Genomic DNA, 26,503 nt, shown 5'->3' with positions numbered 1-26,503 from the left:
TCTTCACATCAAATACTTCCTTCCAACAGCACAAGTGATGACTACACATGTAGGCATCTCTAGATGGAGTACAAGAGACAAGATTGAGCACTTTTGTGGAAAGAGAAGATGGACAAGCCCAATAACAGCAGAGACTGTCAGAGTGGGAAACAATATGTATTTCTCCTATATACATTCAGGAAGCATCAAAAGAAGATGGAAAGAATGCAGAGTCACAGCACCTAAAAGAACTAGTCAATAGTCAACCAATTCAAAAGGTGGTTTATGAGCAGAACCAATTGAACTGAAGGAAGATGTTCAAATTACACTGAAAACATTAGCTAAAAATGGCTCAAGGGATTGATAGAATACAAAATGAAATGTTTCAACAAGTTAATGAAGCAGTCACTCATCTATGTCAGGAAGTCTGGATGACTGGGATTTGGTCACCTGATGGGAAGAGACACAGATACATACCTATTTCAAAGAAAGATGACCCAACAGAGTGCGCAAATTATAGAGCAGGGTCAATAATATCACATGCAAGTAAAGGTTTGTTGAAGATCACGTAACAATGGTTGCAGCAGTCCATTGACAAGGAGCTATCAGAGATTCAGGAATGATTCAGAAGAGGATGTGGAACAAGGGATTGTTGCTGATGTCAGATGGATCTTGGCTCAAAACAGAGAACCTCATAATGATATTTACTTTTATTTTACTAATTATGCAAAGCCAAATAACTGTGTACATCACCATAAACCATGGATAGCCTTCAGAAAAAAGAGAATTCCAGAATGCTTCATTGTGCTGATGTGGAAAATGTACATAGATCAATGGGCAGTGCGCAACAAAAAAGGAATGCCACATGATTTAAAAATCAGGATAGGTATGTGACAGGGTTCTATCCAGTCTCATGGTGAGCAAATAATCAGAGAAGTTGGGTTATATGAAGAAGATTACACCATCAGGATCAAAGGAATGCTCATTAACAATCTGTGATATGCATATGAATCTAACTTAATTTCTGAAAATGAGAAGGACTTAAAGCACTTGTTGATGAAGATCAACGATTGCAGCTTTCAATATGAATTACAGTTCAATGTAGAGAAAACCTGAATCCTCAAGACTGGACCAATAGACAGCATTACAATCAATGGAGAAAAGGCTGAAGTTGTCAAGGATGTTGTCTTGCTTGGATTCACAGTCCGTGATCATGGAAACAGTAGTCAAAAGATCAAATGATGCATTGTGTTGGCTAAATGCTGAAAAGCTAGTATATTACATTGGCGACTAAGGTATGCTGGACCTAACTAAGGTATTTTCAGTTACTTTATATGCAAGCGAAAGTTCGACATTGAATAAAAAGGCCAAAGAAAAATCAATGGGCTTAAATGTGGTGCTGATTACGAATATTGAAGGTACTGTGGATGGCCCCAAGACAAACCTATCTTGGAAAAAGTAAGGCTAGAGCTCTCCTTAAACTGACTTGATGGAACTAACAACAACAATAAAAACAATTATATACATATATATACACACAAACACACATAAATATAGAATCAATATGCATATTGATTTGCTCATATTGCTTGAAATTCTTTTGTCAAAGTGGGTTGGGAACGACTAATATGGTTTAAGTGTGTGTAGTTTAAAGACACGTGACAGTGAGGATATCCATATGTTAATGAGACTGAGTAACTCGCATTGCCAATGAGTAGATGCTGACTCATAGTGACCCTATAGGAAACTGCCTCTGTGGGTTCCCATGACTGTATCTCTTTATGGGAGTAGAAAGCCCTGTTTTTATTCCTCAGAGTAGCTGGTTTTTGAACTTCTGACTTTGGAGATGTAACTGTTAAGCCCCATAGTCCAGTAAGGAGAATTAGTAAAGGAGGACTAAATGGACAGAAGGCAGATCAGCAGAGCCATTGGAACAACTTTAAGAAGGTTGAGAGAGGAATGGATGCTACCTGAAGTCCACTTCAAATAACTGACCTTTGAATGTAGGGTGGATTCTCCTGTGCTCTTTCATATCTTCAGGTATTCACACAAAGTATAATTCTCCCTTGATCATTTTAACCCATATGTGTCAAGCTTACTTTTACTCCTCTTTGTAGACAGCCTTACTGTATCCCTCTTATTTTGGACTAGTTACCTCTCTTGTCTGTTCACTCAGTAGTCAAAGAATGCCTTCTATACTAAGATTTTTCATACTCTATCATAATCTTTTGACTTCTCATTTGTTCCTGCTGGGTTGGAAACTCCTTGAGGGACTTTTGTAATTTATCTTTACAACCCCAGGGCCAAGAACAACAGCTGTTACATAATAACTGAAAGAAAACTAAACTTATTCCCTTCAAACCAATTCCCACTCATAGCAAGCCTGTAGGACAGACAAGAACTGCCCCATAGGGCTTTGATGGCTGGACGCTTTGCACAAGCAGATGGTCACAGATTCTTCCGCAGAGGCAGCTGATCTGTTATAATTACTGAACTTTGGGTTAGTAGCAGAGCACTTTAAGAAACGCATCATCAGAGATCCTGTCATGTAATATAAATATCTCTGATAAATATCTCTCAGTAAATAATAAAAGTATTTATTCATTGTATTAACTTTTCAATAGAATTCTAAATCAATGCTTTGCTATGACTATTGCATCTCTACTTTAATCAAAATTTAATATTTTAAAATGTATTCTGATCACACTATGTTATTATTTGGTAAAAGAACATCGTGATTGAAAAAAAGAGAACTCCACAAAAGGGAGTGACAATCAAAACTCAAAAGATAGATATGTGTGAAATAAAGTATCTAGATCACTAAAAGTGTAAACGCAAAGAAATTCAATAATAAGAAACCTGTAAAGCAAGTGCAAGAACAAAAAATAATCACTAGTATCAGAAATATGCCAAATAAATGATGATGTCAGCTATCATAGTTCTGGAATCTGGGCACAGAAAAACAATTACACAAGGGAGCTTCCTATGTTGTTATGGTAACATTGTTGTTTCGCGATTGGGTTGCAGATGTTTAGAAGTTGCCGTGAAAAACAAGAGCACTGAAGATAATCAAAAGATTTGGTTTTAATGAATAATTAGCATTAGATTATCTGTGGGAAGTAAGAAGTATAATTTTGAAAATTGGTAGTGCTTTTCTCAGTTCTTAGCCTGACAAGCATGAAGCATAACAGCCAGCTATATTATTTTAACTGAATCGTACTTTCAGTAGTATCACATTTGTTGGAGTTTAAAAAAAAAGTAAAGCTTAAGCTTAAGTTTGCAGAATGCTGTATATGTTGCTGTAATTATAAATGAACAACACAGGAAAATCAGCCAGAAGAAACTCCAGTTAGCATTGGTGGAAGGTGGTTCCTCAGTTCCTATGGGCTTCGGGTTAAGAGGCACAGGCTGATATTAAAACCACTGTTTCAATTCAGCTTTTTAAAACACAGATTCATCTTTTGAGTTGCATAGAGGAAAAAAAAATAACCCAAAACACAATGGCAGTTATCAGTGATCAAAGTCAGTCATGTGGAACTGCCACATCTTCCCAATGATGAGAGGAAAATTTGGACAAAAATCACCAGTAGGAAAAGGGGGCATTCATAACAAAAATAGGCAAACAAATGGTTTCAAACCCATTCCAATTTCATAGAATCGCCCTTAAAATACACAACAATGCTTTAGAATTTTGAAAGCCATGAAATCTTATAAGTTTGGAAATAATTTAGATAATTTATTTCCCAAGGGGGATGCAGTGGAAATAAATTAACTATATCTAGGAGTAGAGATCATGGAGAAGCTCAGTATCATCAGCCAGAATAAGGCCTGCAGCAACTCTGGAACAGATCATCAATTGCACATATGAAAGTTCAGGTGGAAGCTGAAAAAAGTGAAAATAAGTTTATGAGAGCCAAAGTATGACCTTGAGTATATCTCACCTGAATTTAGAGAACATCTCATGAACATACTTAATGCATTAAACACTACTGACCACAGATCTTATGAGTTGTGAACTGTAGGGTGACACCATAAACATCATACACGAAGAAAGCTAAAGGTCATTAAAAAGGGAAAAGACCCAAAGTGGATGTCAAAAGAGACTCTGGAACTTGATTGTAACCAGCTTAAATACATGGAATCAATGATGAACCCAAAGAGTCAGACACTCATCTGTAGAAGAAGCGATAAAGACACTGTGGTATACACACACAAGGGAATACTATGTGGTCCTAAAAAGATCAGTTATGAAAGCATGAAACCCCGCATGGCCTGGTAGGACCTATAAACCATTATGCTCAGTGACTGTTAGCCAATGACAAAAGGGCAAACCTGTATGAACCCACTATTATGAGGAGCAATGCCGATTAAACAAATCTAAGAGGTTAACTCCCAAACAAGTGTTTGAAAGCCTGCCTACTGACCATGAACCATCCATCATCCCTATTATATGCATTTCATAAGAACCAACTCACTTTCAAAGGGATTTCCCTCCAACCTACCTATATTGTTGTTGTCATTGAAAATTTGCTATGCGTTGAAGTTATTTCGAAAGCCATCCTCCTTCTCAATGAATTTGTAGTATTTTTAAACCTAAAGCATTCAGCCTGAACACAGATTTTATTTTGTCTCACACATTTGAAAATCCAAAGGGCATAAATCTGTAGGCTCTGTTTTTAGTGTCCAACAAATCCCATTCACTTGTGGTAATATCTGCGGATCATTGAAGACTTTCTGGGATCATCCTGTATTCCATGGGACCAAATGGCTAGTGGTTTGGCAACCGCAAACAATTAGTGTTTTCAAACCAATTTTGTGTTAGCGTATTCAAACCAATTTTGGAATAGCTTCTCTTGTTTTTCAATTAAAAATATTTTAATTGTGGTTCAGATGGACATTTACAGAGCATATGAGTTTCTCATTCAACAATTTATACACAGAATAAGCAAAAATAAATAAATAAAAATATGACACGTCCACATTTAGGAGCATCATCGTCACTCGTAAAGCTTTGCCACTGCTTTCTGGGCAAATGTACCTTTTGCACTAGAGCATTATAGTATTAGAAAAATTCAGCATTTAATTGAATGATACTCAGCCCCTAATTCCTCTCACATTTGATCACTAAGAGAGGGATATCCAGATCGCATGATACAATTCTGATGTAAGAAAGTTCTAGCAAGTGACTAATGCCTTTTTTTAATTAACATTTTTATTAGTATTGGGATTAGAACACATCATTGTCTCATTCTGTGGCACACATCCTCATTTTTCATCTAAGGTGGCTGGTCATGGAATACCCCATGGGGACACAATAAAGGCTCATGGTCGCTGTAGTCAAGATATAAAATGATGCATTGCATTAGATAAATCTGCTGGACAGGATCTCTTTAAAGTGTTGAAAGGATGCTGCTTTAAGGACTACGATGCATTTGACCCAGTCATAACAATTTCAATGGCATCATATGCATGTGAAAATTGGACGTTGAATGCGGGAAAGCGGGGAAAATTGATGTATTTGAATTATGGTGCTGGTGAAGAACAGTGGTAGTATTGTGGGTGGCCCAAAACAAGAAAACTTGGAAGTAAGATTGGTGAGACGCTATCTCACATATTGTGGACATGTTGTCAGAAGAGACCAGTCCCTGGAGAAGGACATCATGCTTGGTAAAGTAGAGGGGCAGCAAAAAAGAGGGCGGCCCTCAACAAGCTGGATAGACCCAGTGGCTGCAAACATGAGCTGGAACTTAACCATGGCTAGGATGGCACAGACCAGGCAGTGCTTAAATCTGTCGTACATACCGTGGCTGCGAGCTAGCATGAATCCATAGCTCCTAATAACAGCAACATGGCGGCTGGAGACAACGTACTTACAAGAAACACCCGAGAGCACTCAGTGGTACAATCCTTGAAGGGTCCAATAGAGATAGAGCACAGGACTTCCACACCTGCTCACACTAGCGAAAGGGCATCTAGAAAAGCTAACATAATTGTTCATCGCAGCCATTTCTGCAGCCTAAAGAAGCTTGATACCATAAATTTACTGGATTTATACATCATTAACTCATACCATGTACCATTCACTCTTATTTTACCAACATTTTATTAAGAACTTTCCAACTACAGAAAAATTTAAAGAACCATATTATCAATGCCTCTTTCCCCACCATTTAGATATAAAGTGCATTTTTTTTTCTCTCTGTCTTTATTATATGCCCTTTACTCCTTTCTGCTATCCGTCTGGCAGTCTATCTTCTGCTTTTAGTGCACTTATAATAAGTTGCAGAAATACGACCTTAACTTTAAACCTGTCACATATATTTCAGTTAATTTCAGTTCTAATTTTCAAGATAAAAGCATTTTTAAATGCATCAGTATTACTACTATCATTTGGTCTATTTTAATAAAAGTGTACACTTGTTTAGAAGGTTCCCATCTAGATATAGTAATTAATATCACCTAAGAAATTCTCCTTATATGCTTTCCTGGTCAATCTTGATCTTGATCTCCATTCAGAGATAACCACTGTGCATATATATATATATTTTTTTATATATAAAATTAAACATATATGGTTCCATAAATGTTTTGTATATATTCATTTTTATAATGTACTCATTTTTTGTGTGTAAAATGTTTTCTGATTCAGCATAATTCTTTTGAAATTCATTCAGTACATTTCTCTTTTGAACTGCCGAAAATATTTCATTGTCACTCTCATCTGTCAGCTTGTCATAATGTTGTGGCTTGCATGTTGCTTTGATCCTGGAAACCATGTCACTGGTTGTGTTAGGCTGGCTTATCTAGAGCAACCAACTAGTGACACTCATGTATGTGCAAGAAAGACCTTTATGACAAGAAGGAAATTTACATCGAGAAGGCACTGCAGCCCAGTCTTACTTAAGTCCCTAGAGCCTATGCTAACAGAAGCCCTCTACTGACTCACAGAGCTGGAGGCCGGTGATGCTGAAAGGCAAAGCTGGAAGCAGGGAGATCACAGGCCAGTGAGTGCAGTCACATGGACCCAAATTTGGTGGAGACATGGCAGGACACCAACAGCTCTCAGGGTTGGACATCCTACACTGGGGCCAACCCAGAGGCAGGCACAGAGTTCCAGCAAGTAGGAAGGTAAAGGGGAAAAGAGAGAGAGGAAGGGAGTTCCCAGTTTCTCTCTTATAGAAAGGGTAAAACTCCCAGAGGACATCAGCAGGCTATGAACTGACGGGCAGGTTAGACTCTACCCCTGCACAAATGCAGATCGACAAAATCTAACTACCACGCTGGTATTTAAAGATGAGCAGGGTTATCCATGGTGAATGTGGTGAAAGTACAGGATTAGTGATGGGTTGGGCTTAGTAAGGAGCTTAAACAAGAACAGTTGCTTTTTAAAAGGGGCTTAAATGTTAACTGTTGGGTTTAATAAAGGACAAAGGACCAAGCAGTGCTAGGACATTCTGTTGTATGTAAGGTCTCTATGATTCAGAGCCACCTGGACAGCACTACCAACGACGGTATTGCGTTGTCTGTACAGTCAAGAAAGGTTTACCTGGTCTTCTGTTGATGGATAGCTGCAATGTTTCTAATTTTAGATTGTTATCCCCAAATCTGCTGTGACAATCCTTATGTAAGTCTTTTTATGTTATGGCACCTTATTTCTTGGAAAAAATCTAGTGGTGTAATTGATGCCTTATGCAATAAACATATATTGAAGCTCTTTGGTCATTTTCCAAAATGATTGCAACAATTTATGACATCTGCCAAACTGTATATGCTTTCAGTTGCTTCATAGGCTCTTCACTCATTTTTTTTAAGCTTTTATTACGACTTGAGTGAGTGTTTGCAGAATACGTTGGTGTTTCAGTCAACAGTTCAAACACTTGCTTTATGACATTGGTGGCCGTCTCCATATTGAAACAGCGCTCATTCCACTTCTCTCCTATCTTTGTTATTTCTATTTCTCATCCTTTCTTTTCCATTCAGGCCTTCTGAGCCTTATCCTTGGGTAAATGCTGCCCTTTAGATCACATATGGTTTCTTGTTCTCTGGAACACTTACCTGAGAATCATGCTGGTGGGATTCATCCCAGAACCTGCCTGTTGTTTGGCTGAGAGTTGGCTTATAGAGGTGAGCTCAATTCTAGGCCTAAGGACTAACTGAGGGGCATAATCTTGGGAATTTCGCCAGTCTCTCTCAGACTAGTAAGCTTGGTCTTGTTTATAATTTTGAGTCTTGTTCCACCTGCCTCTTCCCCTCTATACAATCTATTGCAATGTCTTTCAGAGTGGTCAGTAAAGGTAACCAGGCACCACCTAGTTCTCCCTGTCTGAGGGATGTGGAGTCTGAGGGTCACATGGTCTATTTTCCTTGGAGGGTCACGTAAATGCTTTTCAGCCACAGCCCATCTGCCCCTGAGAAACATGCAACCTGGGCAAGCCCCCCAGAAGCACCTCAGACTCTTTACACTTTAGTTTTTGAATTAAGTTTGGGTTCTGTATTCAGAAATCTTTTGCTACTTTTGTTGTTAGGTCCATCAGAGCTGACCCCATATATAAAAACCCTATGTGCAACTTAGTCTTGTCTTTCAGTTTGTCATTCTGTGGTGCCTTGTGTGTTGCTCTAATGCTGAAAGCTATGCCACTGATATTTCAAATGCCAGCAGGGTCACCCAGAGGGATCAGGTTTCAGCAGGGCAGAGCTTCAAACTAACAACAGACTAGGAAGCAGAACTAAACTGTCCACTTCTGAAGAATTTGCCATGGAAAACTTGTGGACAGAATTGAAACATTGTCAGATACTGAAAGACTTGTGAAAAGAAGCAGAACATTGTCAGAGATAGTCAGGGCTTTCCAATTTTCTTCACCAGCACCACGATTCAAATGCTTCGATTCTCCTTTCCGTCTTGATATTTTTAATAGACTTGTATACATGCCAAACCTACACAATGTATAAGGAAGGTAAATAAAATTGATCTGTTGAATTTTGATTTGGGCAAGGAATAAAATATTGAATATACCAAAGACAGTGTTATTAAAGAGAACATATCTGATTTGAAAGAAGTACAACCAGAAGTATACTTAGAAGTAAGAATGGGAAAGCTCACTCTCGTGGACTTTCACATGTAATCAGGAAGAATCCAGAAGTGGAGTGACAGTTCTCGGTAAGGCTCTTCTACCTAAGTCACTGTCGCTTCCACCGTATGATTGAGAGGGGATATGTAAATAGAGCTTGTGAAACTCAAACAGAGGGAATTGGTCCATTTTCATGATCACTACTGACCTCTGGCTATAAGGACAAGCCATCTTTGGAGAGAGAGAGAGAGATCTTGAGCACCCTGGAAGAGCATGTTCAAGGTCTCTGTGAAGTGGTGGAAGCCAACCAAACCAGAGGCATTCAGAGACTCTGGCGTGGCGACTCAGAGCAGCAGGTCCTACACTCTGGGGCATCTCATCGGGCCTGAGACTATGGAACTGGGGGACAGAGAAGCAGGCATGCAATAGCTGAGAGACCGCAAGATTGAGAGACTGAGAAGTGGAGAGAAAGGAGACCAGTGACTGTATCCGTATTGTTCACTATGCTGCCTTGCAAAGGACTGATTTCCCTAATGAACCCTGTTAATTGTGAGTATTGCTTTTGCATTCTGTGTGACAACTGCAACTAATTAGCAACCGAGACTAGTTGCAGATTGGCATGGGAGGAGCAACTGGTATCAGGATAGGTAAAGTCGGATGGAGGGTGGGATCCTGTTTGACCCTTGCCTCATTTCAATAGAGAAACCAGAGGTGGTCAGACATGGCCCTTCGTGTCATTTATTGAAAATTCCTCCCTGGGGAAGGACATCTTGATTGGCAAAGTCATGAGTGGTCATTAAAAAAGGAATGCCCTCACAAACGAATGACACAGTGGCTGTATCAAGAGACCCAAACATGACAATTAAGGACTACAGGAGTCAGCAGTGCTCCCGCTGCTGAACATAGGCTTGCTATCAGCAGTAACAAATTTGACAACACTGGACAGGAACAAGAGGGGGGGACTACAATAAAAAATTCTTATGTCAGACCAGAAAAGTTAATAAAAAATATTAAGTGGTAATTAGAAAAAAAAAGTAGAGAAGCAATCTTTGTAATGCCACATTGTCGTTCAGTAAAGAATAGGAACAATTACTAAAAGGGGAAAATAAAATGCTGTTGGATTAGAAATGTTCCTTGCTTAGAGTCACATTTTTCCCTTTGTATCTCATGTTTTTGTAAATCTCATGTTTTGTAAATCACAGCTCATTCTTCCCCATGCAAAGAACTCTGCATTAGGCATGATGCTGGACGGGGCTTCGATGGTCCTGGAAAAGAACCCGCAGAGGGAACAGAATGGGTTTCAATGTTGCAGAGACCTTTATGATTGGTGAGCCGAGGAAATAAAATATTAAATTTATTATCAGAAAGAAAAAAAAACACTTAAAATTCAAAATGCTTTCCTTAGAGATCAATTTAGGGGACAAAAACATCAACTCTATAAAATGCCTAGCAACACCTTTTACTGACACCCATAAAATGAATAGCTTGATTCATAATAAAAACCTGCTTGTATTCGGGAATGTCACTCTAAAAAACTGTGCTATTTATTATTACAAAACATAAGTTTTCCAGCAACATGGAGAGAAAGTTGTTCATCAACCGTCAGGCTACTGCCCAGGGTAAATTGGTACATAGTTTTCTCCGAATACTTTCCCTCAGAACTACTACAATGAAGGTGGATCCACGGCAGATGATGCCCCTTAGGAATGCATTCCCTTGGAAGGGAATGTCCTTTAAAGGATGTATGATCAGTATAAGTAATAAAAAATTTCCTACAAATTTTTAGCAAAGACTGGTTAGAATGGTAATTTATGTCTGAGGAAGGACAGAAAAAAATGTTCCATGATGTTTTTTAATGAACACTTAAATAGGCCCTGCCAGAAGATACATCAGCAAGTAATGAAGTGAATTTTTTCTTTATGCTGGTAGCCAAGCAAAGACAAATGATTGAATCACACTATTCCTCTGAACGTAACGTTCCAATAGACTTCACTAAACTCACAGATTTAATGTGTCAAAATCATCTCCTCATGCCTCTGATATGGAGCAGACCAGGCTTTACTCTCAAAACCAAAAGGTTCTTAATTAACTGTAATCAAATCAAACAAATCTTCATAAGCATTCAGCTGGTATTATTTCCTGCCTGGAAATTATTACCTCTCTTCCAACAGGAGACAAATATTGCTTTGATATATAAAAAAACTGCTGCTCTTCCCAAGTACCTTCAGGAATACATTTCTCATTAAAACTATTAACTGACGTTCAGGTGTTTTGCTTTTTTAAGGGTGAAAAAATGCCAAAATATTCAGTTCAGACTTTCTATTAAATTTGTTCACTATAACGTTAAGCCATAAAACAATATGTCTAGATATATTCAATGTAAAATATCATCTCTAAATTTGAATATTTCAAGCCTTGTATTATTAAAGTGTAAAAAGCTATGCATAAAGTTTATTGAGAGTATGTATTTTTTCCATGTGCAGTTATAAATGAATGATTTGTAAAGTATATAGTTTCATTATAGGTTCCTGAGTGGCACAAGCATTTTATGATCAGCTACTAATCTAATTGCTGGTGCTCTGAACTCTGGTTATCTGTTTTTTTAAAAATTATAGCCAAGAATACTTGATGAAGAAGTCCACTCTGTAAAGCATGGGATAGCCATGAATCAATATAAACGTAATAGGTTTTAGGTTTTGTGTTAGTCTGGATAGACTAGAGAAACAAATTCATAGACAGTCATATGTGTATGAGAGAGTTTTATATAAAAGACCAATTGTATATTGAGAAAACATCCTAGCCCAGTCCACATCAAGTCCATTAGTCCGATATTACCCATATGTTGATACTAGTTCATAAATTCCAGATCAAGTTTATAAGTCTGATATTACCCATATGTCAATGCTAGTCCATAAATTCTTTAGACTCATGCAGCCGTGCAATGATGCCAAATGCAGGGTGGAGAGTCTTGTGGATCCAGTGGTGGTAAAAGTATCTCAGCGCTGGCATGGGTTTCCATGTGGCTCCTCCAAATCCAAGGTTCCCACTGCCATCTACCTGTCTCCATGTGGCTTGTCAACAGGGATGTCTCCCAGGGAGTGAGTGAGTGTCCTGCCACCAGCGTAGTATTTATCCCCTTTGCACCTCCAAATGATGTCATCAAGCTGTGACCTGATTGACAGGCTAGACTCTACCCCTCCACAAGTTAACATCGGATTATGTAACTACCACAGGTTTACTTTCTGCTTTTGTTTCTTCTGGTATTCTATAAAGCCCCTTGTTCTAAATTAAATGCTTAAAAAAATGATTCTCATTTGACTGCACATTAAAATTCTCCCAGGAGGCTTTCAAATTTTCAAATACCCAGACCATACTCCAAATCCAGTAAGTTAGAATTTCTGGAGAGTCACACATCCTTATTTCGTAAAACTCCTTTGGAGATTTCAATGTGTTGAAATATATCAGTCTAACAGATGAGAATAGGTTACTATATTTCTTCTTGAGCACCCATTTTTGAGTAAATTAGAAAAATATGTAATTTCTTCTATGCACACTATCAGAGGTCCAGCCTTTAGCAATTTTTCATCATTTACCATCTTTAAATTATGAATATTTTAAAAGTTTGCTTGGTTTTGTTCCATTTTCAGCATGCTGACAAAAGCCACCCAGATTTCCTGTTACTTAACAGTATGTGGCTACATGCCTTTGAATGAATGCTGACACATAGTGATCCCACATATAACAGAGTAAAATGCTGCCTAGCCAGAGGTGTTGCTATATTTGAGCCCGTTGCTGCTGCCAATGTGTCACCCCATCTCAATGACAGTCGTCCTCTATTTTGATGACCTTCTACTTGGCCAAGTATGATATCCTTGTCCAGGGACAAGCCCTTTCTGATAAGAACAAAGTATGTGAGATGAAGCCTCCCCATCTTCCCTTCCAAGGAGCATCAGACTGGGCATCTTCCACGACAGATTTGTTCTTCCTGGCAGTCTATTTTATATAACATAATCTCCACCAACAGAATAATGCAAAGGCAACAATGATGCTTTGGTTTCCTTTATTCGTCATACAGCTTTCCCAGCACATGAGGTGATTGAAAAGACCTTGACTTAGGTAAGGGGCACCTTAGTCCCTACTGTGACACCATTGCTTTTTAACACTTAAAGGAGAACATTTTCAGGAAATTTGCCCAATGTAGATAGATCAGATTGTTAGCTACATGGAATATTAAATAATAACTTGTTTCTTAGTCAAATACAAATAAAAATTCAGCAAAGACGGTCTCTCTTACTGCTGGATTTGCATCTTGGTGTGCTCTGCTTCCAGGGAGATAGCTATCTGATTTCAGAGTCGCTTCCTTTAGCTCTCCTGCATTATTTCCCTTGGAGCTGAATAAGAGCCCTTACAATTTACTTTGCACTAATGAAGGGAAAGCACACATTCCATCACAGGCACTCCAAACTTAACAACAGAATTTATTAGCTGTATGCTTGCCAGAATGCCTCTAATTCTCAGGCTCACTCATCCTAAGCTTTAAATTGGGTCCCTTGGTGCAATTGTAATCTGTATGGACTCAATCACCCACAGTGTACAAATGGGACAAAGAAATTCACAGATGAGTAGTACCATGGCATTGTGTGCAGTGTCTACCACAGAAAACCAGGGAGTGTTGTTATGGGGATGACATGAATCCTGCTGAAGATATGAAACATTATTAGGTCTGTGGAATCTTACAGGGGATAAATATACAAAAAATGAAATTAATACCCATGTGAGAGTCCCAGGGACCTCAACAGAACAAGGACACTGACAGATAATGAGAAGCAATAATCAATCCATCTTACAAGTTATTAAGCAAAGGTTTTAAGGGTTACGGGAAACCACAAACCAAACCAAACCCTTCAATTCCAACTCACAACGATTCCATGGGGTACAGTGTAACTGCTGCACAAGGCTTTTTGGCTATACTTTTGATGGAAGTAGTTTGATAAAAGTTCCTTCCTCGAATATCCCATGCTCATAGATTGGAAGATTCAATAGAATAAAGATGTCAGTTCTGCCCAAGGCACAATATAAGTTTAATTCTATCCCGGTAAGAATACCATCACCCTTCTTCAAAGAATTTGAAAAACTGATTACCAACTGCATATGGAGAGAGAAGAAGCCCAGAATTAGCAGAGAACTCCTCAAGAAGAAAGACAAAGTGGGAGGGTTTGCTCTACCTCACTTTGCACGTATTATACAGCCACAGTGTGGTACTGGTATAACGACAGATATTCAGACCAATGGAAAAGAGATGAAGACCCAGAAATAAAAACATCAGCATACAGGCTACTGATTTTTGATAAGGTCACAAAAAATATCAAATGAGAAGTGGATGCCTCTTCAATAAATGGTGCTGGGAAAAAATGGATATCTACCTGCAGAAAATGAAGCATGACCCTTACCTCACTCCGTGCACAAGAATAAACTTGAGGTGGATTACAGCTCTTGAGGTAAAACCCAAAACTATTTGGGCCATTAATGAGGGAATTGGGACAAACCTGAGAACCTTGGTACAGGGAATACACAGGCTATTAGAAATAGGGAAGGATACAAATACAGAGGAGTCACAAACTGACAAGTGGCATATACTGAAGATAAGACACCTGTGTACATCGAAAGAATTCACCAAGAGAGTAATAAGAGAGTCCACGGACTGGGAAAACATCTTTAGCAATGACTCATCAGACAAAGGCCTTATTGCTAAAATCTACAATACTTTGCAAGCTTACAATAGCAAAAAAAAAACCCCCAAAAAACCACAAAAAATACCCTTAACTGCCCACTAGAGAGTTGGGCAAAGGACCTGAACAGAAGATTCACAGAGGCAGAAATACAAATGGCCAATAACCATAGGAGAAAATGTTCCTAATCATTAGCCCTAAGAAAAATTCAAATTAAAACAAATATGAGATACCACCTAACACCATTAAAAATGCCCCAATTCTAAAAGTCAGAAAGTAACAAGTGTTGGAGGGCCTGTGGTGAGATAGGAACTTTCATCCACTGCTGGTGGACCTGTAGGTATGTTCAGCCATTATGGACATCGATTTGGCGATATCTAAAACAGATGGAAATTGAGCTATCATAGGACCCAGCAATCCCCCTGCTAGATATATCCCCAGAAGAGGCAAAAAGCAAACCACGGACAGACATTTGTGCTCCAAAGTTCATTGCGGCACAGTTCACAATTGCAAGGAGTTGGAAACACCTCAGATTTCCATCAACAGATGGAAGGATCAAAAAACTGTGGTACTTACATACAATGGAGTCCTCTGAATCCCTAAAATGCAGTGATGAAAGCATGAAGCACATTGCCGCATGGGAAGAACTGGAGGAAATCGTGCTAAGTGAAGTAAAATGACAAGTATAATATGTATGAGTATAGAAGCATAATATGAGTCCACTGAGGTAAGCTTAAACAAACAAACAACAACAACAAAAAGGGCATAGAGGAAAAGCTACTATACACATACATCCCTGGGTGAGGTCCAGCAACTGTGGCAGGGGCCATACCCAATCCAGGGATCATCTGGCAGCCAGCTAAATAAGAGGGGGAAAGAAAGAGAAAAAAAAAAAATCATGGGTAGGGGGTGAGCAGGGCACTAATCCACCCAAGGGGAGGGTGTTATTCATGGCTCCACAGGAGAGAGAGAGAGAGAGAGAGAGAGAGAGAGAGAGAGAGAGAGAGAGAGAGAGACCAGGCTTCGACGTGATGCACCAAGGCATGAATACAACATAATGTCATGTACCAAGGAACCATTAGAGTTGTATGAGCCCCTAAAATAATGTTTAAAAAGAAAAAGAAAATGATGATGTCAGCATATGTACAAATGTGCTTCATACATTGGAGGAATGCATGGATTATGATAAGAGATGTAAGAGCTCACAGTCAAAGTATTAAAAAAAAAAATTTTTTTTTTAAATCCAGAAAAAAAAGAACTTCCTTCCTCCTGGGTGTGCCTGAGCTCCCATACTTTAACTGAGTAGTCAAATCCGAACTGTCACCAGCGGTACCTAAAGCCAATCGAAAGTCACAAAGAACAACATAAGCATTGAATTTTCATACCTGCAAGTTGTTCATCACACAAGGACTGAACGCGTTCTTGATGTGTGTTCAAGGTCTCCTGAAATTCTGTCACGTCATTGCCGATGTTGTTTCTCTCCCCAAGGCCACATTTTCCGCCTACCAGCCCTCCTTGGTTTCCACCATTTGCGTTATAATCACCATTAATTATTCATGAATCTTGATTGCATTTGATAAACTTCCGTCTGCAAAAGTTGGTAAAGGAAATCGTCGATATTTTTATCAGTGGCCTTAGTAGTTGGTACATGAGTTTGAATAATGCATGTCTTCTTTGTAGGTGCATAGATATTATCCTATCACTAAAGTCATTGTACTTAGCATTGTCCTTTTTTGAGGACCAAGGTGATACCATTTATCTTTAATTGGGCATGCCAGGCATAGTATACCATGTGATTATTTCACTCACATGGTCAATGCTGGTCCGTTTCAGTTCACGAATGCCTAGGATATGGATCATCCTGTGTGCCATTTAGCTTTTGACAATTTCCAATTTTCCTAGATTCATACTTCATGCTGTTTATGGATGAACATTTGCAGTAGTTGCTTCGCACTTTGAATCATGAGGCATCAGCAGACTAAGGCCCTGAGGGCTTGCATGCATTCATGTCACTTAGGTTTCTGAGTCGTGTGTGGCCTGCTTTCCCACCTCACCTTCCTGCTCTGTGTCAGACACTATTCTGCTGCTACTCGTAATATTTTCACGGTATAATTTGTTTTCGAGTTAGATTGCCAGGTTGTTTTTCCTGGTATGGCTTTGTCTGAAAGCTCAGCTGAAACTTATTAACTTTGGGCGGTCCATCGGTATTTAAAATACTGGTGCCCAGTTTATAGCAGCATATCAAGATGCAAGCTACCACAGTACAACGAACTGACGAGCAATTGATTGGTGGTGTCTGGAGATAAGATTTTATATTATTTTTTTATCGGGCAAGTTAAAGTCCATCACGCTAGGGCAGGGCGAGTCCTAGTCCTCAGTCATTCACAGTTGTTGGCAGATGCCCTTGAGTCCATTTGAACACATAGCAGCTTCAGAGGACCGAGAAGCTCTTCCTCACAGGGCTTCTGTGTTAGTCTGGGTACTTTGGAGAAACAAATCCACAGCAACTCATGGATAAGAGAGAGTTTTATGTAAAGAAAATGTGTATCACGAAAACATCCCAACCCAATGCTGCCCAAACCCACAAGTCCAACATTAACCCATTAACCCAACACCAGTCCACAAAGTCCTCCACCTCACAAAACAGAGGCAATGGTTGCCGACTGCAGGAGGAAAGCTGAGTCAGTGAACGAACAAGCATCTCAGCACTAGCAGGGGTCTCCACATGGCTGCTCCAGCACCCAGGGCTGCATCGGGATAGGTCCATGGAGCTTCTCCTTGGGGATGTCTTGTACGAAGTCATTCTTGCAAGCTGAAGCAGGGAACTGCTAAGGCAGCTGTACCGGGTGCAACCATCACAAAACATGAGACCCGAGAACTAGAAAGGCGAGGCTCACCACCCATTTATCCCTCCACCTTTCAATTAGCCCCACATGTGATTATCGGCCAGGCTGGCACAATTAACTAACTCAGCTTCCAAGGCTGTAATCTTTATAAAAGCAAATTGTCAAGTCTTTCTGCCACAAAGCTGCATTCTGGGTTTGAACTTGATTAGGATTCAGTGCTGTCACCACTGTGAACCAAACCTGATGCCCACACAGACAAGCATTCTGAGTAGTTATCTACAAAAGAAGAAAATCAGCAGCAGAACCATATACGGGGGTGGGGGGGACACCAAAAAATCTAGCCTATGAAAAATTATCTACAAATCATTGAACACCAAGAAATGCCCTCAGGGCTACCATAAACCAAAGAAGAAAGGATCTTCCCGAAGACCAGATACATAGCACTACTGATGCCCCGAATTCACACTTCTAGACTCCCGCATTCCAATAAAATAAATTTATATTCTTTAAAGACATTCACTTGGAGGTATATTGTTATAATGGTCCTAGAGAATGAAGGCATATATTCAGAGAATGTGAGTCAGCAGATATATAATATTTAGTGAGGAGGCACTGTGATATTTTATTGGCTGTTCTGGATACACTGCGTAAATATTAGCGCGGGCTCCTAATACATATGCTGATGTAATTGTAGCCTTCATCCTAGTTACTGCAGAATGAGGTTTATTTGTATTTTTCCTGATGATACTTGTCCTCTTTGTTCTGTCACATTTGTCTCTGTCTCTTTATTAAAATACGTTGGTGAGAGAGAGAGACTGAGAGAAGGCTAGTATATCGAGACAATGATGCCAACTACATAAACAATCCCCCCCCCCAACCTTTCCTAATATCGTCAACCTGCAAAGGACTTGCCGCCACAGATTTCTGCCACTCACAATCAGTCTCTCCATTTGTCAATTTTACCTTGCACAGTAGTCGGCAGAATAGAAATGCAAAGATACAGGAATAATGATCATCTGAGCACAACTTCCCGTCGACACTAATGCCTGTGGGCTGGAGCAGGTGCTCTGATGCACTAAAATCCATGTTAAGCAGCATTCTCTGTTCTGTAATCTATCAGATGCACTCCCTTAGATGCCATGTGGCAAACCATCAGTGAGTTCAATTTGACTATTCAATGAGCAGAGAAGGAAACGTGCTTCTACCACAAACAAAAACTTGTCCTGGGCTATATTGGGATATGTCATGAAGTTAACTCAACTTACCAGCATTTGTTGATTGAATTGCTAGCAGTCTGAGTCCCACGCCTACCTGATCGTGATTTCCTGTGTCTTTTATGTGATTAACCTTTATTCAATCCAATTTCAAAATGCTCCCTTTTCTTTGGACTCAGACTAGATTTAATAGCTGTTGCCAGACTGACAGTCTGAAAGATTGAGCCATGTAGCCTTAGCCAGAGATGCCCTTAAGAGCATTCAGAAATGGATTTTGAAAGTAAAGAAATGAGAAGTACACACAGATTCTTAGGACCTAATTGATAAGGGTCATGGCTCAGAGAAGAAGATGAAGAGAGGTGAACGGATGGATGGGCAAAAGACACATTGTTGCTCTACTGTCACGTTTCACCTCAGTAAATGGCCTTGCACTTATCTCTGGCTCCAGAGGAGTCTCTGCTCCTAAAGCTATACCGACTACCTTTATAAGCCTCCTTTTCAAAGAATCTCATTGCACAGTAACTTATTTTATACCATGGCTTCCTCTACATATATTCTCTCCCTATTCTCTAGCAAACATCATGGTGTTAGATAGAAAAAATGTTTTTCAGAATAAAAGAATAGATTTCCCTCAATCCCTTATAGCTAAGCACAGCCACATGACTGAGTCTGGCCACTGCTAAGGATTGATGCGATTTCCAAGAAGACTTTTTTGGGGGAAAGAAAATTGTCTAGTTAAGATAAAGAAACATTTTGTTTTCTCCCACTTGGTCCTTTTAGCAGCCTACTGTGAATGACTAGAGGTCTAATAGTAAACATTCCACAGTCAATCATTAAATGAATTCCTTTGTGTACCACTGAACCCCTCTCTGTGGTAACCTATTTTCTGACCTGAACTCATAACTCTGAGAACCTCACATGTTCACCAGTTCTGTGCCTGCACCCATACAGCTACCGTGAAATGGAGAGAGCCAACGAAACAGAATGAGTAGTCTCTAATAAATTCATACTACCAACCCTGGTGGTATAGTGGTTATGCGTCAGGCTGCTATCTGAAAGGTCAGCAGTTCAAAACTACAGTCTCAGAAACTCTTGGTTCAGTTCTAATGCCCTATAGGTTGGCTATGATTCAGCATCAATTTCATGGCAGTGAGTTTAGCTCTTAATGGTAGCTGGAATTTATATCGCTCTCTGGTTAATTAATTCTTCCATTCTTTGGAAAAACTGTGCTCTCCTCTTTCTCCTCAAGTCTCTAATACTTGCATTCCTCATCTTATTCTCAAGTTATGGTATTACTTATTTCAATGACAAGCTGTATTTAATTAAGATAACACTCCCATTTAAGTTGTTGGATTTGGGCCCAGGTACTTTATTTTCTCTCCTGTTAACCTGGATGGACCAGTGGTAGGATTCAAACAATTGAACAACCAGTTCACTGCCTAATGACCTTTGTATATAGAAAAAAGCAATACACTGGAAGGTAGTTTATTATTTCATGTAGTTAATAACTAAGAACAAGAAAAGACATACAGAAAACTAGATTATGTTATTAGAAAGTTTTAAAATGTTAATAAAAATATTGAATAATACTTGACACAAAGAAATAAAACTACTCTTTAGACATTCCCATATTGCTTCTTGATTGGCATCCTCACTTGCAATATTCTTTGCTTTTATCCAAACATCTTCAGCTGTGTGATTTGTCCTTAACCATCTTTTCACTGTAGAAGTAGGATCCCATTTCTTAGAGGTCCGGTCAATTAGATGATAGTCATTGTGTTTGATATGTTATAAATTGGTGACTTCTCTTCTTTGAACGTATGTTCATCTTTGAAAATCCCATCTCCACTTCTGCTGAATTTACAGCAATTTTTCAGACAACAGTTTTAGCTTTTTGAACATTTTCAGCATTTGCATAATTCACTAATAAGGTCTTGCGGGAATTGGGGGTAAAGCACAGCGCAGAGCCGCTATACAATGTGCCGCCCTCTGGTTGCTTGTTCCTCTTTCTCTTTACATTATATGTTTGGTTTCTGAACTAACAAAGGTAAAGAAATAAAAATTTAGCATTTCATCAAAAATATGAGTTTTATAAAAGGAATCACTAAATATCACAAGCAAATATCGTCTATTGCTTGCGCCTATAGGAAAAAATGAATATTGCTGCAGGCGCTTAGAATAAATCATTGTATAAGATGATCGTTAAAAAAGAGAAAGCCAGGGGGAGGGGAGATGGTGCTTTTTCTTTTGTTTTGAGGAATGAATAAAGACTCGTGGAAATAACAACAACAACAACAAAGAGCGAAAGCCATGTAAATTTGTGATTTCCACGTTAGGCCACTGCTTAGTCACCCACCTGAGCTCGCAACTCTCCACATTGATGAGAACAACCATTTTAAACAACCCATTTGCCGAAATTAACCAAAACTTAGATATCGGTTCTACTGAACCGGTGCGAACCGGCTATATCCCACGACTGGATGAACCGCACCACGTGCCTGTCCCCGCTCTTCTGTGCAATGACCCCGGGAATGTCCCCTCTCGGTACCCCTTATTCCCCTCCTCCTGGCACTTCCCCAGCAGCATGTGAAACTTGTTTTCCTCTCATCCCTTAAAAGGAGAGAGTCCTGCCCTTGACCCCACGTTCTACTCTGTGCAGTGATCCATTTTCTCATTAACTGATAGTTAAAACTCTTAAAAGTTTCTATACTCACCAAGTACATTTCAAATATTCCATTCTTTCATGAACTCTCTTCAATTGGAATTTAACTCTCTCTACTCCACTGAAACAACTTTTACAACCAATTCTTTAGTTATGCTTAAAGACTAAAATAACTTGACAAGGCCCAGTCCTTCCTCCACAGTAGAGACCAAATAATATCCTGCGGTATTACAGAAAGAAAATGAATCTTAAATCAATCTTTTGTATATCCGTGCATTTGTTAGGCACTGAGAAGTCACTTACAACTCATAGCAAACCTCTGTGCAGCAGAACAAATCACTGCCTAGCCCCGTGCTTTCTTGTAATGTTGGAGCCCATTATTACAGTCCTTGTGTCAATCCATCTCATTGTGGCTCTTCTGCTTTCTCAACCACGATATCCTTTTCCAAGGACTGGTCTCTTTTAGTAATATGGCCGAAGTACACAAGACAACCATAAGGCTATCAGTTCAAGTACACCCATTGCTCTGCAGGGGAATTTTGAGGCTGTCTACTCTTATAAAGAATTAATGTCTCAGATACCCAAAAGGGCAGTTCTACTCTGTTCTATAAGGTCCCTAAGAGTCAGAATCAACTTGTTGGCCGTGAGTCAAGCTCAAGGAGTTCTGGTGATGAAGTAGTTCAATGTTTGGCTGTCCACTAAAAGATTGGCAGTTCAAACCCACTAGCTATTCTACTGGAGAACAATGTGGCAGCTGGTTTCTGTAAAGATGACTTCCTTGGAAATCATATGAGTCAGTTATGTGCTCTGAGGAATCACGAAGCCCAAATCAACTCAGTGGTAATGGTTTGGGCTTTATAATTAAAGATTAGCTTTTTTCCCCACCAAGACTCATCTCATTTTAGAAGGAGATTCAAATGTTAGGGCAGAAGGAAATAAATTCTTGAACATTTCCACAACAAAGAGACAAATGAAAGACTGAAAGACACAAAACGTATAAGATAGGAATTCAGGATTTGGTTAGGAATGTTTGTATACAAATAATTATAAACCTGACTAGGAGTAAGATAAACAATAGAATACTGGGCTGCTCACGGTAAAGTCACCCATTTGAAACCTCCAGCTGATCCTTTAGAGAAATACAAGCCTTTCTACTGCCATAGAGTACAGTCTCTGAAACCAACGGGGGTCCTACATAGGTCGCTATGAGTTGGAGTTGACTTGATGGCAATAAGGTACAAAATCTAAAAATTAAAAGTTAATTGCTTTAACTCTGAAACTCACAATGTCAAGTAAAAAAATCCCTTATTTTTTCCCCCATGAAATATAAGCACTAGTTTCAAGGAGATAAGGAGAAAGACAGACATTAACATACATTTATATGCATATGCCTCATCCATCAGAGGAACCTTGGTGTTGAAGTGGTTCAAACGTTGGTCAGTGCTAGCCACAAAGTCAGGAGTTCAAAACTACAAGCCACTCCTAGGGAGGAAGATGAGGTTCTCTGCTATCATAAAGAGTTATAGGTTTGTAAACCCACATGGGCAGTTCTACCCTGTTCTAAGCGTCTCCATTAGTTGGAAGAGACGCAATGGCAGTGAGTTTGGTTTTTGGTATATCTGTATACAAACACATACATATACATGTATAGATATACACACAAAATCTTGTTTTGAAATTTTATTTTGTTTATGTTGTTGAGAAGAGGCATGGCAGAATGTACACCAGCCAGGTCAACAGCTTCTATACGTATAATGCAGTCGTAGAGCCATGCTCACTCTTGTTTTCCAAGTTATTTCTTTCCTAGGAACATAATTTCTCATTGCTCCCTAATTTATTCTACCATCTTTCAAATGGTTGTTAACTTTTTTCCATATAGATAAATTAGAGCAAAATCCTAGCTGTGTGTCAAGCAACGCAATTCTACAGTTCCTTTAAAGAATTTCAACAAATGGTATGCATTTCATCTGTGAGTGATCATGTCTTATGAGCTACTATCTTCAGATTTATAAATGTTAAATATTGCTGAATATACATTATGTTATGGGAAAGTCACTTTGTTAATAACTGGTTCCCATACTAAAAGATGTATCTGAGCAATTTATGGACTACCTTAACTATTTTTTATTTTTTTCTCTTAGCAGATAAAATTCATAGTCACTGTCAAGAGGAACCCATATTCCTTAACCATGACAGAGAATGTTCATATTTCCATGTTTTCCTTTTTTTTCTGTGTGTTTTCAAAGCCTTTAAAAGCTTACTTTAATTGCTTTTGTTTGGTAATATCTAAACTATAATTTCCAAAGCCCTGATATTTTCCCCAATCATTTATAATTTTTCCAGTGATACCTGCTTTGATCCTGGCATTCTAGAAAGACTCCCATATTGGTATTTAGTGCTTTATTTGAAAGCTAATTCAAAATGCATAAGAGTGTTCAAAATGTCATATCACATGCCTGGATATGAAATAAATATCAAAATTAAATAGACACCCAAATAAAATATTTCTAGACTAGAACATGCAGGATACTCTAGGTGGGAATTAAAGCTCTGCTATTTATGATTCATATGACTTTGGGCTTTCCACTTACCTTTTTTTTTTCCAACAGAACAATTTCATTTATCAAAATTTCAAGTACAGATCAAACTAAACCATATATTGTCTAGACATGCATACTAAGTGAATTTTTGAAAGCTATAAAGAAAAGCTAGCAAATAATTAACATGAAGCTCATAGTAAGAATGAATCTGTATTGAATTGGAGGGTAGATTAAATCTGAGAGGGGCACTTGGAGTTCCTGTGTTTGACAAAGCCCTTTCTTGAATATTTTGGTATGAGATAGTTAAGTACTTGATTTTTTAAAATGCTTTTTCAGTCCATATACATTTTCAAACTGTGCATATTCATTTTCAATACTCTTGTGTATGTTTGTCCCAGCTCATGAGAATATGTTTTACAGGAGCTACAGTGAAAATAGTATAGACAGTACCCAGAATATGAACAATTTATAAACAACTTCCACCTCGATTAAATCAATCTCTACTCTAACAATGTCTTCACCAAAGACACCTTCACTTGCTGCATGCGCAACTTCTAAATCACTGAAAAGCTTCAAGCCTTGCCCTGAAGTTAAGGAAGAAGGGTATGTAATTGTTCTAACTCAGTACTTATTTTATTATTTATTATTATGATGATGTAACTGAGGGGAGTTCTGGTGGCGCTGTGAATTAGCATCCAGCTGCTAACGAAAAGGTGGTTCAAATGCAGCAGCTGCTCTGAGGGATAAGGGTCAGGCTGTCTGGTCCCATGAAATTTTACTGTCTCAGAAATCCTATAGAGCAGTGGTTCTCAACCTTCCTCATGCCACGACCCTTTAATGCAGTTCCTCATGCTGTGGTGGCCAGCCCCGAACCATAAGATTATTTTCGTTGCTACTTCATCACTGTAAGTTTGCTACTGTTATGAATCGGGCCACCCCTGTGAGAGGGTTGTTTGACCCCCCCGAAGGAGTCGTGACCCACAGGTTGAGAACTGCTGCTCTAGCAGCTTATGAGGAGTTGGCATCGACCCCATGGCATTAGGTTTCGTTTCTGGAAACCCCACAGCCTCAGAGGTCCTACCAGTTTCCACCCATCTGTTAGGCCCAGTCTTTTTGGTGTTTGTATTTTTTCCACATTTTTCTCCCTTCTATTCAGGACCTTCTCATGTGATTTCATTCAGAACAATTAATGGAAAGAGCAGTGAGCTATCTCGTTCGACCTCGTTCGACTCATCTCAAAGTCATGGAAGCTGAGAGTCCTGTTGGACCCTCGTTCATTAGACTAATTATTTCCATGTTTTTTTCTCTTTTTTTTCGTTATTCTTAGTTCTGAATGGGGAGAGACCACTTATTTCACCTTGGATGGCCTCTTATAAGCTTTTATAAAAAATAATTTTATCGGAATATACATCCTATGCATACAACTTAAGCATTCAATCATATTAAGAATGATTGTGCAGTCGCCACCACAATAAACTTCAGAATATTTTCTTATCGTATACATTATCACCTCCCTTTTCCTCTCATCCTCCCCTGGCATGCCCCTAGGTAATTCTTAATCCAGTTCCTGTCTCTGTAGATTTACCTAGCGTGGATTTCATATATAGAAAGTCATATAAAGCATAAACTGGAAGCAAACAAAATCAATGATAAGACAAAACAAAGAAACCTCAATCAAAAAGAAAGCAGAAAGTATCAAAACTGACACAACTTTAAATTGAGTCAAAACAAGCAGCCATCTAAGTGAACCATTAACCAAGTCCACGTGGAAGAAGCTCAACAGCCTGTATGATCCCAGGATTATAAATAATAAAATCTGAATCTGAAGGAGGGAATGGTATCAGAGCTTACATTGTGAATCCCTAGTTTGTAGAAGGTTACGGTTGACAAAAATCCACCTGCAGAGTCCCCACATGGATTAAGCCTCCAGTGAATTCCCTCTGAACAGAGTCTAGGGATGTGACTAGCCTTGCTATTAGAGAGTATTGTAAAGTTGATTGTGGCAGGTATTGCTGGGTTAAAATTGTAGTACCCTACCATTTGATCTCCCTTTAGACCCATTTTAAAATTGTTTCTCTTAAGCTTTTCACCATAGTATATAGAATATAGTATTTGTGGACTATTGACATCCATGTCCCAGTATACAGTCCTGAGCCCTCAGGGACACTTAACTTCTTGAGTTGCAGATGTATCATTTGTTTCTTATGCCATATGAATATTCTTGCAAAGAGGGAAAGTGATTTTAAATCTAGAATATCTTGAATTCTATAGAAATTTATTTTTAAAGAGAAAATAAAAATTAGTATATATTAATAGGACTAAAAAAAGGTTCTCTTTCCTCTCCTATGACCTGACCCATTCTTCTCTTCACTTCAGATCTCCTCTACCTGTCTCCACCTTGACCCCATTATCACAAATGGATGGAGAAGATAAGCAAAAGTCATGTGTGTCCTTTAATCTGCTAC

The sequence above is a fragment of the Echinops telfairi genome, unplaced genomic scaffold (assembly GCF_000313985.2).
Source record: "Echinops telfairi isolate 266 unplaced genomic scaffold, ASM31398v2 ScPeMD7_6;HRSCAF=24_0, whole genome shotgun sequence".
NCBI lineage: Eukaryota > Metazoa > Chordata > Mammalia > Afrosoricida > Tenrecidae > Echinops > Echinops telfairi.
The sequence above is the reverse complement of the archived record's forward strand: the minus strand, read 5'-3'. Positions refer to the sequence as shown.